Consider the following 16,159-nt stretch of genomic DNA (forward strand, 5'->3'; position numbering starts at 1 on the left):
GGGACTCGCCTGGTGTCAGTAGTTTTAGAAAACTCTTCATGTCGTAAGAATGAATGTCGTATTCTTCAAGTTTAATTCCTTTAGGGTCTGTTTCCCAGAAAGGGGCTAAGCCTAGTCTCAGACTGTTCCCTTTCAGCTGAGCCTCTCCTTTCTGAATGCTAAGAAACCCAGGACTAGGCTTAAACCTGTGGGAAACAGACCTGTAAAGTTAAGCCTTTTCTAATTTTGCTTTGGATTTCAAATTTTCAATTTCTTCATGTTGAGAAAATACAAATATTGTGTTTTTTGACATGATTGGGCTTTACATGGGTGGCACAGTGTCGCAGTCACACAGCTCCAGGGACCTGGAGGTTGTGGGTTCAATTCCCGCTCCGGGTGACTGTATGTGAGGAGTGTAGTGTGTTCTCTCTGTGTCTGCGTGGGTTTCCTCCGGGTGACTGTATGTGAGGAGTGTGGTGTGTTCTCTCTGTGTCTGCGTGGGTTTCCTCCGGGTGACTGTATGTGAGGAGTGTAGTGTGTTCTCTCTGTGTCTGCGTGGGTTTCCTCCGGGTGACTGTCTGTGAGGAGTGTGGTGTGTTCTCCCTGTGTCTGCGTGGGTTTCCTCCGGGTGACTGTCTGTGAGGAGTGTAGTGTGTTCTCTCTGTGTCTGCGTGGGTTTCCTCCGGGTGACTGTCTGTGAGGAGTGTGGGGTGTCACAGAGAACCCTGAGACTCTACACAGTCACACAGACAACACCGAGACTCTACACAGGTCACACAGAGAACCCTGAGACCCTACACAGTCACACAGAGAACCCTGAGGCTCTACACAGGTCACACAGAGAACTTAGAGGCTCCACACAGTCACACAGAGAACTCTGAGACTCTACACAGGTCACACGGAGAACACTGAGACTCTACACAGTCACACAGAGAACCCTGAGACTCTACACAGTCACACAGAGAACCCTGAGACTCTACACAGTCACACAGAGAACCCTGAGTCTCTACACAGTAATACAGAGAACCCTGAGGCTCTAGACATGTCACACAGAGAACCCTGAGACTCTACACAGTCACACAGAGAACCATGAGACTCTACACAGGTCACACAGAGAACCCCGAGTATCTACACAGGTCACACAGAGAACCCTGAGACTCTACACAGTCACACAGAGAACCCTGAGACTCTACACAGTCACACAGAGAACCCTGAGACTCTACACAGTCACACAGAGAACCCTGAGACTCTACACAGTCACACAGAGAACCCTGAGGCTCTACACAGGTCATACAGAGAACCCTGAGACTCTACACAGTCACACAGAGAACCTTGAGACTCTACACAAGTCACACAGAGAACCCAGAGGTCCTCACAGGTCACACAGAAAACCCAGAGGCTCTAGACAGTTACTCAGAGAACCCTGAGACTCTACACAGTCACGCAGAGAACCCTGAGACTCTACACAGTCACACAGAGAACCCTGAGGCTCTACACAGTCACACAGAGAACCCTGAGGCTCTACACAGTCACACAGAGAACCCTGAGACTCTACACAGGTCACACAGAGAACCCTGAGACCTTGACTCACAGAATGAGAGGGGAACAATCATGACGCAGGGAAGTAGTGTCGGAGTGGGCCTTGGTCCAGTTTCAGCTAGTGGGTATTAATAAATTATATTATAAGCAGATTTTTCTTTTGTTTTTTATTATGTTCTAATAAGAACCAAGTAAAAATGTAAAAATACTCTTCCATTTGCCTGTGCTTTGCTGCAGATGACACAGTAAAATGTAAACAGCCTCTATACACAGGCATCAACAAAAAATGTTGCAGTAATATAATTATTCATATAATTACCAACAAAGACACACCAATAATCCATTCGTTGGAATATTATACATAAATATCAAACACAATAAAAAATAAACATTAGCCTTCTATTTAACAAATATGTAGCCTGTAAATAAAAGTTCACCAGATGAATCCTGAATTCTGAGGTTTTTTTTCCTTAAAAGGTATATCTCCAACAGATGGGCGGCGCCATAGTACTCTTCATTTATCAGCCGTCCTGTCCACCCACCTCCCCCCAACCGACACACACACACCCACACCCACACCCACCGACCCACCCACACACACACACACACACCCCCACACACAGGAAACAACCCCACAGTGTCACAAACAAAATAACAGAACAGTCCTGATCTCGAGCAGCTGCATCACACACACACACACACACACCGACCCGCCCACAAACACACACACACAAAGAGAGAGAGAGAATATAATATAGGAGTGTGGACACATACAGTTGTGTTCAAAATAATAGCAGTGTGTTTAAAAACATTGGTTAAGCTCAAAATCTTAATAGCAGTTTTTATTTCCATGCATTGGGAACATTGCATACTGTTTTCCAAATCAAAACATGAAGAGAAATGTATATAATTTTAACTACTTTACAGAAAATACCAAACAATTAACATTGGGCTGTTCAAAAAAATAGCAGTATCTGCATTTGTCTTCACTAACTCTAAATATGTACTGTTTTTAGGGATTTATCATTCCTGTGAATCACTAACCTAATATTTAGCTGAATAACCACAGTTTTTTAGAACTGCTTCACATCTGTGTTGCATAGAGTCAACCAACTTCTGGCACCTGTCGACTGGTATTCCAGCCCAGGACGCTTTGACTACATCCCACAATTCATTTGCATTTCTCGGTTTTGCCTCAGAAACTGCATCTTTGGTGTCATCCCACAAGTTTTCTATCGGATTAAGGTCCGGGGATTGGGCTGGCCACTCCATAACCTCAGTTTTGTTGGACTGGAACCAAGATTTTGCTCGTTTACTAGTGTGTTTAGGGTCGTTGTCTTGTTGAAACACCCATTTCAAGGGCATTTCCTCTTCAGCGTAAGGCAACATGACCTGTTCAATATTCTGATATATGCAAACTGGTCCATGATCCCTGGTATACGGTAAATAGGCCCAGCACCAGTACGAGAAACATGCCCATATCATGATGCTTGCACCACCATGCTTCATTGTCTTCAGAGTGTACTGTGGCTTGAATTCAGAGTTTGGGGGTCGTCTGACGAACTGTCTGCGGCCCTTGGACCCAAAAAGAACAATTTTGCTTTCATCAGTCCACAATATGTTTCTCCATTTCTCTTTAGGACAGTTGATATGTTCTTTGGCAAATTGTATCCGCTTCAGTACGTGTCTTTTTTTTAACAGTGGGACTTTACGGGGACTTCTTGCTAATAGTTTAGCTTCACACAGGTGTCTTCTAACTGTCACAGTACTCACAGATAACCTGAGACTGTCTTTGATCATCCTGGAGCTGATCATTGGCTGAGCCTTTGCCATTCTTACTATTCTTTGATCCATTCGAATGGTAGTCTTCCGTTTTCTTCCACGTCTCTCTGGTTTTCCTCTCCATTTTAAAGCATTGGAGATCATTTTGGCTGAACAGCCTATTATTGTCTGCACGTCTTTATAAGTTTTACCCTCTCCAATCAACTTTATAATCAAAGCTCGCTGTTCTTCTGAACAATGTCTCGATCAACCCATTTTTCTCAGGCTTTCAAGGAGAAATACATGTAGAGCATGTGCTGGCTTCACCCTTAAATAAGGGACACCTGATTCACACCTGTTTCCTCACAGAATGATTGCCCTCACTAATTGAACTCCACGCTGCTATTATTTTGAACACACCCCTTTCAATTAATTATGCAAATACACAGACTCAAGAGCATGCAGATAATGAATGCTGGGTCTGTTGGTTTTCTAAGAATCTACTGCACGAACTGTTACATTGTTTGTCGTGTGGTAATATCATTTATACCAAAAACAGTGATTATCTGGTTAGTCAAATTGGACTGCTATTATTTTGAACACAACTGTACCTAACACATAGACGAGTGATTAATACATTTATATCCAACAATGAGTCTGTACCCTCTCCATCACCTCATAAAAACTCCTTAGTTAAAATGTCAGAGTTCAGAGTAAAAGAGTTCAGATCTCAGTTTTAGTCTCATATTAAAGCGGTTACTAGATCAGCATTTTACCATCTTAAGAACATCAGTAAGATTAGAGATTTTCTGACTAAACCAGAGCTGGAGAAACTTATCCATGATTTTATTTCTAGTATTGATTACTGTAATGGTCTCTTAGCTGGACTTCCACAAAAGACCATTACACAACTTCAGCTGATTCAAAATGCAGCCCCAGAGTCTCACTCGGAGCAAAAGAAGAGATCACCCCCCCCCCCTTCATCCTCAAATCCTTACACTGGAGACCAGTCTGTTACAGAATAGACTTTAAGGTGTTATTACTGGTCTATAAATGTCTAAATGGGGTAGGACCAGTGTATTTATCAGATCTGCAGAGTGTGCGGGAGGAGCGGTCGTTTAATACTGAGATCATTAAATTAAACGTAAGAGTTCCTCTTGTACCTACCGCAGTAAAGTTGGCTCAGCGTTCGATATTCGCCAGACATTCACCCATGAATATCCTGGTTATTAAAAAAACAACAAGTACTCGCCAAATGACTACTTCAGTGCAATTACTACAACATTGTGAACTTATTCACACACACTGGCGGTCAATGTTTTTACTGCTGTAAGATGTGAAAATATCATTATGTGATTTACAGATGAGTTCTTTCTGGCCGAGAAGCGCTTTAGCGACACAACTTCTTTTCAAAATAAAAGTCTTTTGGTATAAGGCATTTAAATACGTTTCTAAATAACAGTCAGTTACATGTTTCTTTTTCTCTCTTTTTTCCCCTTTTTTATTGTTACTGTGCAGATACAGTGTAATGTGTGGAATTTCTGGTTCCACCACAAATGTCTGGCAATGACACCAGAAGAATGGGAGACATTCTCTCAAACTGGACAGGACCTGCACTGTCCACACTGCCCTGATGTGTAACATGTCCCTGTGTGTGTTGATGTAAATAGTTAAATAACAGTTCCTGTAGTTCAGCAGGATAGTGCATCATTTTCTGTTCAAAAATATATATTTTAGAGCATCTACAACCAACCTAAATAAAATGTGCAGTTCTAAGACTTAATTGTGACACCCATCTTTCCTTAGTCCAGAAACAGAAAATATAGGAAATCTGACAAAGAATCTGTTTTCACAAATTTGTTACAAGGTTCACAAGTCCAAATGAGCATGAAGGGTGTTGGTCCTTGGGTGTACTACATCATAGGCCTGGAATTGTGTCTGTGGTTCATGTCGTTTAATTGTGTCACCCATTTTTCGTAGTTCAGAAACAGAAAATATATAACATCTCAGATAGAATCTGTTTTTTGTTACAAGGTTTACATACAACACATCGGGAAGATGATGTTCAATCAGCTTTCAACAGTGTGTTACAGGGTTTACGTATTTAAATGCCTTATACCCAAGACTTTTTCACATCTTACAGCAGTAAAAACATTGACCGCCAGTGTGTGTGAATAAGTTCACAATGTTGTAGTAATTGCACTGAAGTAGTCATTTGGCGAGTACTTGTTGTTTTTTTAATAACCAGGATATTCGCGGGTGAATGATTGGCGAATATCGAACGCTGAGCCAACTTTACCTCATGTTTTTACACTTATCGTCTTTACGCAGTCTCTCTCTGACACTCACACGCACACACAGTCTCTCTTTCCCTCTCCCTCTCTCTCTCACACACACACACACTGAACTATCTATAATCTTCAGGTCTGTAAACTGTAAATTAAGTCTTACCCGTTTTTCAGCTCTGCTCCTGATCTTCACAAACAGCAGTGTTTTTAAATCCGGTTTGGACTGGATCAGACACACGCAGGAAGGGCTGGGGCAGAGAGAAGTATCACTTTCGATTGTCTTCTGGGTTTGTCAGACACTAGAGGGCGCTCTAAAAATGAATGGGTTTCTCTGGAGAATTCAAACAAAACCATAGTTTATAAACTCTGATCATTTTCATACAAAAGAAATGCATTAATTTCCTCAACACAGAGCAGTAACAAATGTCTGAGACCCCACCGCAGACACATTTTTAAACTGTTGAACTCCAGTTTAAAGACTTTGTAAAAGTGTCTCAGTTGTGAGGATGAAGTCAGTGAGTGTGAACTTTACAGCAGTCGCCCAGAGCAGACGGGGGAGGGACTTCAGAGCAGCAGATACACAGAGGATTCCCGATTAGGAAACTGTGCTTAGTTTCAGCTTTTCCACTGTTTTGTGTCGGCTAAATGTTCAGGAGCCTGTCCAGGTCAGTGCCCAGTGAGGCTCCAGGGCCAAACCCCTCAGTAATGTGCTCTGACCAGAGCTCTGACCCACACCCCACACAGCGAGTGCAGGGGCTCAGATCACTGGGGGCAGGAGGATGGACATCTTCAGGATTTGGGGTTTTATATTTTTCTTTGCAGGACATTTTCAAACACAAACCTGTAGACCGTCAAATGTTCAGAAACCACAGACATCAGGAGGGAAGTGTTACTGACAGAGTAGTGTTTCATTTTCAGGTTTGTGTCTGTGAATAAATAATAGACAAATGTCCTATAAACTGTGCTTCTGTCTCATGCTAATATCTGTCTTAGCTTTGACCTTTACAGCCTTTAGCAGACGCTCGTATCCAGAGCAGCTTACAGAAGGGCTTTGTGTTGGAGTGTGTTTTACAGAGAGTACAAACAGGTTAGAGTCTAAAATCCCCCTGAGCTCAGACTCTCTCAGAGCAGGAGACAGAGCTGACACAGAGAAACTCAGAGAGGGACGTTTAGTTTATTGTAGTTAGTCGTGTTGTTTATAGTATAGTGCTCTTTACAGGTTGAAGATAACGATGAACTGACGTAGTCCCTCTATGAAATAACTTCATTTGCTCTGCTCTTGTACACTTCAGTGATCTAATCATTTACACACTTCATTCTTCACTCTGGATGTTTGGGATATTATTTGGTGTAGTGTGCTGTGTCCAAAACTGTCCACTACATGTGTTTAAATGTGTGAGACACTAATTTAATAATGCTTTATTGTAGTAATGTATATGTTTATCAATACAGATAGTCTCATTAGTGTTAGTCCAGGAACAGAGGACGTTAACTCCCTGCCGTAGTTAACAACAAACAAAGCTGTGGTGTCGTAACCGGCCGTAACTCCAGCGTCAGCCAATCAGTGCTCAGTAGCATTAACGCTAGTGTCTGTTTCCCACAAATGCAGCCGGAAAATGGAGATATGTTTCTAAAACACACCCAACAAAAAAAATCCATCAAGTTCAGAAACGCTGTGAATCCAGTCACAACACAGGGAAGGTTTTCTGAAGGGGCCTGAAAGCTGCTGCACACCTAGAGATGTGCTGTGTGTCACAGAACAATAGAGCCCCACCAGAATCAGACTCCATTTGGGTGCACACGCAGCGCAACAGTTTACACTCACATTTCTGTTTAAAACAAGTGTTAAGCTTGATTTCTCCTTTACAACAAACACTGGAACAGCGCCTAAATATTAGTTTACATTTGAACCTTTTTGGAAACACTCAGTTTCTGATGAACTCTCTGATGTCGTTGATCAATTTGAAGGGACCCAAGAACTTTGGGGTTCACAGATCCACGGTCCTCTCTGTGACCTTCCCTGGGACTCGCCTGGTGTCAGTAGTTTTAGAAAACTCTTCATGTCGTAAGAATGAATGTCGTATTCTTCAAGTTTAATTCCTTTAGGGTCTGTTTCCCAGAAAGGGGCTAAGCCTAGTCTCAGACTGTTCCCTTTCAGCTGAGCCTCTCCTTTCTGAATGCTAAGAAACCCAGGACTAGGCTTAAACCTGTGGGAAACAGACCTGTAAAGTTAAGCCTTTTCTAATTTTGCTTTGGATTTCAAATTTTCAATTTCTTCATGTTGAGAAAATACAAATATTGTGTTTTTTGACATGATTGGGCTTTACATGGGTGGCACAGTGTCGCAGTCACACAGCTCCAGGGACCTGGAGGTTGTGGGTTCAATTCCCGCTCCGGGTGACTGTATGTGAGGAGTGTAGTGTGTTCTCTCTGTGTCTGCGTGGGTTTCCTCCGGGTGACTGTATGTGAGGAGTGTGGTGTGTTCTCTCTGTGTCTGCGTGGGTTTCCTCCGGGTGACTGTATGTGAGGAGTGTAGTGTGTTCTCTCTGTGTCTGCGTGGGTTTCCTCCGGGTGACTGTCTGTGAGGAGTGTGGTGTGTTCTCCCTGTGTCTGCGTGGGTTTCCTCCGGGTGACTGTCTGTGAGGAGTGTAGTGTGTTCTCTCTGTGTCTGCGTGGGTTTCCTCCGGGTGACTGTCTGTGAGGAGTGTGGGGTGTCACAGAGAACCCTGAGACTCTACACAGTCACACAGACAACACCGAGACTCTACACAGGTCACACAGAGAACCCTGAGACTCTACACAGTCACACAGAGAACCCTGAGGCTCTACACAGGTCACACAGAGAACTTAGAGGCTCCACACAGTCACACAGAGAACTCTGAGACTCTACACAGGTCACACGGAGAACACTGAGACTCTACACAGTCACACAGAGAACCCTGAGACTCTACACAGTCACACAGAGAACCCTGAGACTCTACACAGTCACACAGAGAACCCTGAGTCTCTACACAGTAATACAGAGAACCCTGAGGCTCTAGACATGTCACACAGAGAACCCTGAGACTCTACACAGTCACACAGAGAACCATGAGACTCTACACAGGTCACACAGAGAACCCCGAGTATCTACACAGGTCACACAGAGAACCCTGAGACTCTACACAGTCACACAGAGAACCCTGAGACTCTACACAGTCACACAGAGAACCCTGAGACTCTACACAGTCACACAGAGAACCCTGAGACTCTACACAGTCACACAGAGAACCCTGAGGCTCTACACAGGTCATACAGAGAACCCTGAGACTCTACACAGTCACACAGAGAACCTTGAGACTCTACACAAGTCACACAGAGAACCCAGAGGTCCTCACAGGTCACACAGAAAACCCAGAGGCTCTAGACAGTTACTCAGAGAACCCTGAGACTCTACACAGTCACGCAGAGAACCCTGAGACTCTACACAGTCACACAGAGAACCCTGAGGCTCTACACAGTCACACAGAGAACCCTGAGGCTCTACACAGTCACACAGAGAACCCTGAGACTCTACACAGGTCACACAGAGAACCCTGAGACCTTGACTCACAGAATGAGAGGGGAACAATCATGACGCAGGGAAGTAGTGTCGGAGTGGGCCTTGGTCCAGTTTCAGCTAGTGGGTATTAATAAATTATATTATAAGCAGATTTTTCTTTTGTTTTTTATTATGTTCTAATAAGAACCAAGTAAAAATGTAAAAATACTCTTCCATTTGCCTGTGCTTTGCTGCAGATGACACAGTAAAATGTAAACAGCCTCTATACACAGGCATCAACAAAAAATGTTGCAGTAATATAATTATTCATATAATTACCAACAAAGACACACCAATAATCCATTCGTTGGAATATTATACATAAATATCAAACACAATAAAAAATAAACATTAGCCTTCTATTTAACAAATATGTAGCCTGTAAATAAAAGTTCACCAGATGAATCCTGAATTCTGAGGTTTTTTTTCCTTAAAAGGTATATCTCCAACAGATGGGCGGCGCCATAGTACTCTTCATTTATCAGCCGTCCTGTCCACCCACCTCCCCCCAACCGACACACACACACCCACACCCACACCCACCGACCCACCCACACACACACACACACACCCCCACACACAGGAAACAACCCCACAGTGTCACAAACAAAATAACAGAACAGTCCTGATCTCGAGCAGCTGCATCACACACACACACACACACACCGACCCGCCCACAAACACACACACACAAAGAGAGAGAGAGAATATAATATAGGAGTGTGGACACATACAGTTGTGTTCAAAATAATAGCAGTGTGTTTAAAAACATTGGTTAAGCTCAAAATCTTAATAGCAGTTTTTATTTCCATGCATTGGGAACATTGCATACTGTTTTCCAAATCAAAACATGAAGAGAAATGTATATAATTTTAACTACTTTACAGAAAATACCAAACAATTAACATTGGGCTGTTCAAAAAAATAGCAGTATCTGCATTTGTCTTCACTAACTCTAAATATGTACTGTTTTTAGGGATTTATCATTCCTGTGAATCACTAACCTAATATTTAGCTGAATAACCACAGTTTTTTAGAACTGCTTCACATCTGTGTTGCATAGAGTCAACCAACTTCTGGCACCTGTCGACTGGTATTCCAGCCCAGGACGCTTTGACTACATCCCACAATTCATTTGCATTTCTCGGTTTTGCCTCAGAAACTGCATCTTTGGTGTCATCCCACAAGTTTTCTATCGGATTAAGGTCCGGGGATTGGGCTGGCCACTCCATAACCTCAGTTTTGTTGGACTGGAACCAAGATTTTGCTCGTTTACTAGTGTGTTTAGGGTCGTTGTCTTGTTGAAACACCCATTTCAAGGGCATTTCCTCTTCAGCGTAAGGCAACATGACCTGTTCAATATTCTGATATATGCAAACTGGTCCATGATCCCTGGTATACGGTAAATAGGCCCAGCACCAGTACGAGAAACATGCCCATATCATGATGCTTGCACCACCATGCTTCATTGTCTTCAGAGTGTACTGTGGCTTGAATTCAGAGTTTGGGGGTCGTCTGACGAACTGTCTGCGGCCCTTGGACCCAAAAAGAACAATTTTGCTTTCATCAGTCCACAATATGTTTCTCCATTTCTCTTTAGGACAGTTGATATGTTCTTTGGCAAATTGTATCCGCTTCAGTACGTGTCTTTTTTTTAACAGTGGGACTTTACGGGGACTTCTTGCTAATAGTTTAGCTTCACACAGGTGTCTTCTAACTGTCACAGTACTCACAGGTAACCTGAGACTGTCTTTGATCATCCTGGAGCTGATCATTGGCTGAGCCTTTGCCATTCTTACTATTCTTTGATCCATTCGAATGGTAGTCTTCCGTTTTCTTCCACGTCTCTCTGGTTTTCCTCTCCATTTTAAAGCATTGGAGATCATTTTGGCTGAACAGCCTATTATTGTCTGCACGTCTTTATAAGTTTTACCCTCTCCAATCAACTTTATAATCAAAGCTCGCTGTTCTTCTGAACAATGTCTCGATCAACCCATTTTTCTCAGGCTTTCAAGGAGAAATACATGTAGAGCATGTGCTGGCTTCACCCTTAAATAAGGGACACCTGATTCACACCTGTTTCCTCACAGAATGATTGCCCTCACTAATTGAACTCCACGCTGCTATTATTTTGAACACACCCCTTTCAATTAATTATGCAAATACACAGACTCAAGAGCATGCAGATAATGAATGCTGGGTCTGTTGGTTTTCTAAGAATCTACTGCACGAACTGTTACATTGTTTGTCGTGTGGTAATATCATTTATACCAAAAACAGTGATTATCTGGTTAGTCAAATTGGACTGCTATTATTTTGAACACAACTGTACCTAACACATAGACGAGTGATTAATACATTTATATCCAACAATGAGTCTGTACCCTCTCCATCACCTCATAAAAACTCCTTAGTTAAAATGTCAGAGTTCAGAGTAAAAGAGTTCAGATCTCAGTTTTAGTCTCATATTAAAGCGGTTACTAGATCAGCATTTTACCATCTTAAGAACATCAGTAAGATTAGAGATTTTCTGACTAAACCAGAGCTGGAGAAACTTATCCATGATTTTATTTCTAGTATTGATTACTGTAATGGTCTCTTAGCTGGACTTCCACAAAAGACCATTACACAACTTCAGCTGATTCAAAATGCAGCCCCAGAGTCTCACTCGGAGCAAAAGAAGAGATCACCCCCCCCCCCTTCATCCTCAAATCCTTACACTGGAGACCAGTCTGTTACAGAATAGACTTTAAGGTGTTATTACTGGTCTATAAATGTCTAAATGGGGTAGGACCAGTGTATTTATCAGATCTGCAGAGTGTGCGGGAGGAGCGGTCGTTTAATACTGAGATCATTAAATTAAACGTAAGAGTTCCTCTTGTACCTACCGCAGTAAAGTTGGCTCAGCGTTCGATATTCGCCAGACATTCACCCACGAATATCCTGGTTATTAAAAAAACAACAAGTACTCGCCAAATGACTACTTCAGTGCAATTACTACAACATTGTGAACTTATTCACACACACTGGCGGTCAATGTTTTTACTGCTGTAAGATGTGAAAATATCATTATGTGATTTACAGATGAGTTCTTTCTGGCCGAGAAGCGCTTTAGCGACACAACTTCTTTTCAAAATAAAAGTCTTTTGGTATAAGGCATTTAAATACGTTTCTAAATAACAGTCAGTTACATGTTTCTTTTTCTCTCTTTTTTCCCCTTTTTTATTGTTACTGTGCAGATACAGTGTAATGTGTGGAATTTCTGGTTCCACCACAAATGTCTGGCAATGACACCAGAAGAATGGGAGACATTCTCTCAAACTGGACAGGACCTGCACTGTCCACACTGCCCTGATGTGTAACATGTCCCTGTGTGTGTTGATGTAAATAGTTAAATAACAGTTCCTGTAGTTCAGCAGGATAGTGCATCATTTTCTGTTCAAAAATATATATTTTAGAGCATCTACAACCAACCTAAATAAAATGTGCAGTTCTAAGACTTAATTGTGACACCCATCTTTCCTTAGTCCAGAAACAGAAAATATAGGAAATCTGACAAAGAATCTGTTTTCACAAATTTGTTACAAGGTTCACAAGTCCAAATGAGCATGAAGGGTGTTGGTCCTTGGGTGTACTACATCATAGGCCTGGAATTGTGTCTGTGGTTCATGTCGTTTAATTGTGTCACCCATTTTTCGTAGTTCAGAAACAGAAAATATATAACATCTCAGATAGAATCTGTTTTTTGTTACAAGGTTTACATACAACACATCGGGAAGATGATGTTCAATCAGCTTTCAACAGTGTGTTACAGGGTTTACGTATTTAAATGCCTTATACCCAAGACTTTTTCACATCTTACAGCAGTAAAAACATTGACCGCCAGTGTGTGTGAATAAGTTCACAATGTTGTAGTAATTGCACTGAAGTAGTCATTTGGCGAGTACTTGTTGTTTTTTTAATAACCAGGATATTCGCGGGTGAATGATTGGCGAATATCGAACGCTGAGCCAACTTTACCTCATGTTTTTACACTTATCGTCTTTACGCAGTCTCTCTCTGACACTCACACGCACACACAGTCTCTCTTTCCCTCTCCCTCTCTCTCTCACACACACACACACTGAACTATCTATAATCTTCAGGTCTGTAAACTGTAAATTAAGTCTTACCCGTTTTTCAGCTCTGCTCCTGATCTTCACAAACAGCAGTGTTTTTAAATCCGGTTTGGACTGGATCAGACACACGCAGGAAGGGCTGGGGCAGAGAGAAGTATCACTTTCGATTGTCTTCTGGGTTTGTCAGACACTAGAGGGCGCTCTAAAAATGAATGGGTTTCTCTGGAGAATTCAAACAAAACCATAGTTTATAAACTCTGATCATTTTCATACAAAAGAAATGCATTAATTTCCTCAACACAGAGCAGTAACAAATGTCTGAGACCCCACCGCAGACACATTTTTAAACTGTTGAACTCCAGTTTAAAGACTTTGTAAAAGTGTCTCAGTTGTGAGGGTGAAGTCAGTGAGTGTGAACTTTACAGCAGTCGCCCAGAGCAGACGGGGGAGGGACTTCAGAGCAGCAGATACACAGAGGATTCCCGATTAGGAAACTGTGCTTAGTTTCAGCTTTTCCACTGTTTTGTGTCGACTAAATGTTCAGGAGCCTGTCCAGGTCAGTGCCCAGTGAGGCTCCAGGGCCAAACCCCTCAGTAATGTGCTCTGACCAGAGCTCTGACCCACACCCCACACAGCGAGTGCAGGGGCTCAGATCACTGGGGGCAGGAGGATGGACATCTTCAGGATTTGGGGTTTTATATTTTTCTTTGCAGGACATTTTCAAACACAAACCTGTAGACCGTCAAATGTTCAGAAACCACAGACATCAGGAGGGAAGTGTTACTGACAGAGTAGTGTTTCATTTTCAGGTTTGTGTCTGTGAATAAATAATAGACAAATGTCCTATAAAACGTGCTTATGTCTCATGCTAATATCTGTCTTAGCTTTGACCTTTACAGCCTTTAGCAGACGCTCGTATCCAGAGCAGCTTACAGAAGGGCTTTGTGTTGGAGTGTGTTTTACAGAGAGTACAAACAGGTTAGAGTCTAAAATCCCCCTGAGCTCAGACTCTCTCAGAGCAGGAGACAGAGCTGACACAGAGAAACTCAGAGAGGGACGTTTAGTTTATTGTAGTTAGTCGTGTTGTTTATAGTGTAGTGCTCTTTACAGGATGAAGATAACGATGAACTGACGTAGTCCCTCTATGAAATAACTTCATTTGCTCTGCTCTTGTACACTTCAGTGATCTAATCATTTACACACTTCATTCTTCACTCTGGATGTTTGGGATATTATTTGGTGTAGTGTGCTGTGTCCAAAACTGTCCACTACATGTGTTTAAATGTGTGAGACACTAATTTAATAATGCTTTATTGTAGTAATGTATATGTTTAACAATACAGATAGTCTCATTAGTGTTAGTCCAGGAACAGAGGACGTTAACTCCCTGCCGTAGTTACCACCAAACAAAGCTGTGGTGTCGTAACCGGCCGTAACTCCAGCGTCAGCCAATCAGTGCTCAGTAGCATTAACGCTAGTGTCTGTTTCCCACAAATGCAGCCGGAAAATGGAGATATGTTTCTAAAACACACCCAACAAAAAAAATCCATCAAGTTCAGAAACGCTGTGAATCCAGTCACAACACAGGGAAGGTTTTCTGAAGGGGCCTGAAAGCTGCTGCACACCTAGAGATGTGCTGTGTGTCACAGAACAATAGAGCCCCACCAGAATCAGACTCCATTTGGGTGCACACGCAGCGCAACAGTTTACACTCACATTTCTGTTTAAAACAAGTGTTAAGCTTGATTTCTCCTTTACAACAAACACTGGAACAGCGCCTAAATATTAGTTTACATTTGAACCTTTTTGGAAACACTCAGTTTCTGATGAACTCTCTGATGTCGTTGATCAATTTGAAGGGACCCAAGAACTTTGGGGTTCACAGATCCACGATCCTCTCTGTGACCTTCCCTGGGACTCGCCTGGTGTCAGTAGTTTTAGAAAACTCTTCATGTCGTAAGAATGAATGTCGTATTCTTCAAGTTTAATTCCTTTAGGGTCTGTTTCCCAGAAAGGGGCTAAGCCTAGTCTCAGACTGTTCCCTTTCAGCTGAGCCTCTCCTTTCTGAATGCTAAGAAACCCAGGACTAGGCTTAAACCTGTGGGAAACAGACCTGTAAAGTTAAGCCTTTTCTAATTTTGCTTTGGATTTCAAATTTTCAATTTCTTCATGTTGAGAAAATACAAATATTGTGTTTTTTGACATGATTGGGCTTTACATGGGTGGCACAGTGTCGCAGTCACACAGCTCCAGGGACCTGGAGGTTGTGGGTTCAATTCCCGCTCCGGGTGACTGTATGTGAGGAGTGTAGTGTGTTCTCTCTGTGTCTGCGTGGGTTTCCTCCGGGTGACTGTATGTGAGGAGTGTGGTGTGTTCTCTCTGTGTCTGCGTGGGTTTCCTCCGGGTGACTGTATGTGAGGAGTGTAGTGTGTTCTCTCTGTGTCTGCGTGGGTTTCCTCCGGGTGACTGTCTGTGAGGAGTGTGGTGTGTTCTCCCTGTGTCTGCGTGGGTTTCCTCCGGGTGACTGTCTGTGAGGAGTGTAGTGTGTTCTCTCTGTGTCTGCGTGGGTTTCCTCCGGGTGACTGTCTGTGAGGAGTGTGGGGTGTTCTCCCTGTGTCTGCGTGGGTTTCCTCCGGGTGACTGTCTGTGAGGAGTGTGGTGTGTTCTCCCTGTGTTCGCGTGGGTTTCCTCCGGGTGACTGTCTGTGAGGAGTGTGGTGTGTTCTCCTTGTGTCTGCGTGGGTTTCCTCCGGGTGACTGTCTGTGAGGAGTGTGGTGTGTTCTCCCTGTGTCTGCGTGGGTTTCCTCCGGGTGACTGTCTGTGAGGAGTGTGGTGTGTTCTCCCTGTGTCTGCGTGGGTTTCCTCCGGGTGACTGTCTGTGAGGAGTGTGGTGT

The 16,159-nt window shown here is 42.9% G+C and overlaps 1 protein-coding gene across 1 annotated transcript in view; it reads right to left on the reverse strand.

The window, feature by feature from the left end:
• LOC136699708 (ribonuclease inhibitor-like) overlaps positions 1 to 13,522 on the reverse strand; it is a 101,201-nt gene extending 87,679 nt beyond the window's left edge. Inside the window, exons 1-2 of the mRNA XM_066674633.1 lie at positions 13,320 to 13,522; positions 5,731 to 5,898 (exon numbers count right to left, since the gene is read on the reverse strand). The gene's annotated coding sequence lies outside the window, so the exon portion shown is untranslated. The remainder of the gene's footprint in view (positions 1 to 5,730; positions 5,899 to 13,319) is intronic.
• Positions 13,523 to 16,159: the final 2,637 nt, after the last annotated feature.

Source organism: Hoplias malabaricus, chromosome 6 (genome assembly GCF_029633855.1).
Source record: "Hoplias malabaricus isolate fHopMal1 chromosome 6, fHopMal1.hap1, whole genome shotgun sequence".
In the NCBI taxonomy this organism is placed as follows: Eukaryota; Metazoa; Chordata; class Actinopteri; order Characiformes; family Erythrinidae; genus Hoplias; species Hoplias malabaricus.